Raw genomic sequence first — 2,750 nt, forward strand, 5'->3', positions numbered from 1 at the left:
ACTGATGGGGCCATCTCCGTAGCCCCACACTTTCAATTGGATTTTACAAAATCGGGATTAAATAAAATGTTGGAACATTGTGGTGGTTTTCACCTCTTCTTATTGATGCAAAAATCAGAAGGTGGAGGTGGAAACTTGAGCCTACCACCTTGAAAACTGTTTTGATATCAGTTTAAATTTCCTTTTGCTATAAACACAGCAAAATAGTTTAACCACCACCACGACAGTTAAAATATAGGTATACATAGACTCATTTACATTTTTATATTTATTTGCTTATTTTTATCTCAGGCTTAGTGCTTTGCCTGCATGTATGTCTGCTCACCATGTGTGTGAGGCAGAAGAAGGTGTCAGATCCTTTGGAACGTGAGGTACAGATGGTTATTAGCAGCTTTGTGGGCGCTGGAAATCAAACTTACGTCCTCTGGAAGAGCAGTCAGTGCTTTTCATGAATCAGCCATCTCTCCGGCCTTTTATAGATAGACTTGTTATAAAATATTTTATACATGAATGTATTTATAGCAAAAAAGCACACACAGATAGACACATGTACATGTATACACATGTGCACATACTCAACCACACATGCAACTCACACACTCACGGATGCCTATACATAAAAATACCCATACACACTCATCACATAACATGTACAAATGCATGCAGCCTCACCTATAAACACATATTTACTCATACTTGCATATGCATGCCCATGAATGCTCTTATGTGCACACTCGCACAGTCGCACTCTGTACATTTACATATGCCCACAGTCACAAAACACACACTCACATACATACACATGCACATACAAGTGCTCACAGCCATCTACACTCACACACTCACGCATGCACATTCACGTGCACACTTGCCTGTCTACATGTCATGTAGGTACACTGACAAATGTGAACACACACACACACTTGCCCATATGTACAGATGTACGCACTGACATTTAAAAATACATTTACAGGGGGAGGGGTTAGGGGGATGTTGGTCCAGAAACTGGGAAAGAGAATAACAATTGAAATGTAAATAAATACCCAAGTTAATAAAGATGGAGGAAAAAATACATTTGCACACACACACACACACACACACACACACACACACACTCACTCACTCACAGTTATACCCCACCTTCACAATCCACACTCATACAGAATCATTCAAACACATTGATGTTATCACATACATATATTCTCACACACGTGCACAGAAGAGCACTCATATGTGATCATACTCACACATGTACTCATATATACATACAGTCGTGCATACACACAATCATATACCCTTACTCAAAATGTCCACATAGTAGCACATACTCACACATAGACCCCCATAGACACAAGCACACACATACTCATAATATGTGTAAACACACCTGTGTACTTACACAGAACATTTACATGTGAAATTATGTATTCACATACTTTTATACACACATACACACTCTCAATACTCACAAATGATATATATGTGCAAACATGTACATTCCCATGCATGCTCACACTCAAAAACTTGTCTAGTGTACATATATTCATACACATATGCATACATGCATATCAAAATGCAGACATCCACATACCTATATAGGTATACACATTCAAACTCATGTGCATATGTGTATATATGCAACACACACACGGGCAGAAAAACATTCAAACATCAACTATCACAGACATGTAATATATACGTCATCACTCAATAGATACATAAAACACATTCAAATGTATAGCACCTTAGTACATGTTCACACACATAGGCACACACATACAAAATCAGTAAATAAAGATGTAATACTTAAACAAGAGATAAAAAGCAGGAAACTACAGGTAATATGAGAAACTAGGATAGAGAATTCAATTTTGATTAGGTTATGCAGGTTAGGAAAGACATCCCTATTGACATTGAGTATAACTGAGTCCTGTTAGATTAGTAAGAGGGTCATTAAAAGTATAGTGAGAAGAGGAAAATGGAATATTCTGAAAGCAGATCTGAAACCATAAGGAGGTTCCCGTAGGCTGAGTTGGGTCTCTCTGCCCCAAATTTACATTTCATGTATTACCCCAATTACCTTAGCATATGACCTTAGTTCATCACTCCTGGGACTGTCCTGATCGTCCTCACTGGGCACCACAGGGGCAAGAGAGTGGTTTTCCAGAAGCAGTGGCCTAGTGGCTTGCTATTTGTGACTGGAGCCATTGCCCTCAACCAAGGTCCTCTGCACAGAACACAGCAGAAGTTTGTCATTACCACCTCTACAAAAGTTGATGTCCACAAGATTAAAATCCCCAAACACCCGATTGATGCTTCAAGAAGAAGCAGCTGCGTCAGCCCAGGCACCAGGAGTGTGAGATCTTCCACACAGAGAAGGAGAAATACAAGATTACAGAGCAGCGCAAAGCTGATCAGAAAACCGTGGACTCAGATTTTATGGGAGATCAAAGCTCAGCTTCAGGGCTACCTGCCAACTCAGTTCTCCCTGACAAATGGGAGACAGCCCCACAAACTGGTGTTCTAAATTGTGAGCAACCCAATGAAAGAGCTTTATGAGTTAGAAAAGTCATGTGAGTGGGTACTAACACAGTCTAACTCCATGTGAGGTGACCCGGGAGCATGCAGAGGGAAGAGTATGCAGGGACACAAAATGACCATCTAGAGGCCAAGGATGGAACCAGAAAATCCTGTTGAGAGGATCTCAGACGTCCACCCTCCGGGTCTGGGAGGAAATGAATTTCTGGCGA

The 2,750-nt window shown here is 40.5% G+C and overlaps 1 pseudogene; it reads left to right on the forward strand.

The window, feature by feature from the left end:
• The first annotated feature begins 326 nt into the window (after nucleotides 1-326).
• LOC116910915 lies at nucleotides 327-2,527 on the forward strand (annotated as a pseudogene).
• The last annotated feature ends 223 nt before the right edge of the window (nucleotides 2,528-2,750 follow it).

The sequence above is a fragment of the Rattus rattus genome, chromosome 10, assembly GCF_011064425.1.
Source record: "Rattus rattus isolate New Zealand chromosome 10, Rrattus_CSIRO_v1, whole genome shotgun sequence".
In the NCBI taxonomy this organism is placed as follows: domain Eukaryota; kingdom Metazoa; phylum Chordata; class Mammalia; order Rodentia; family Muridae; genus Rattus; species Rattus rattus.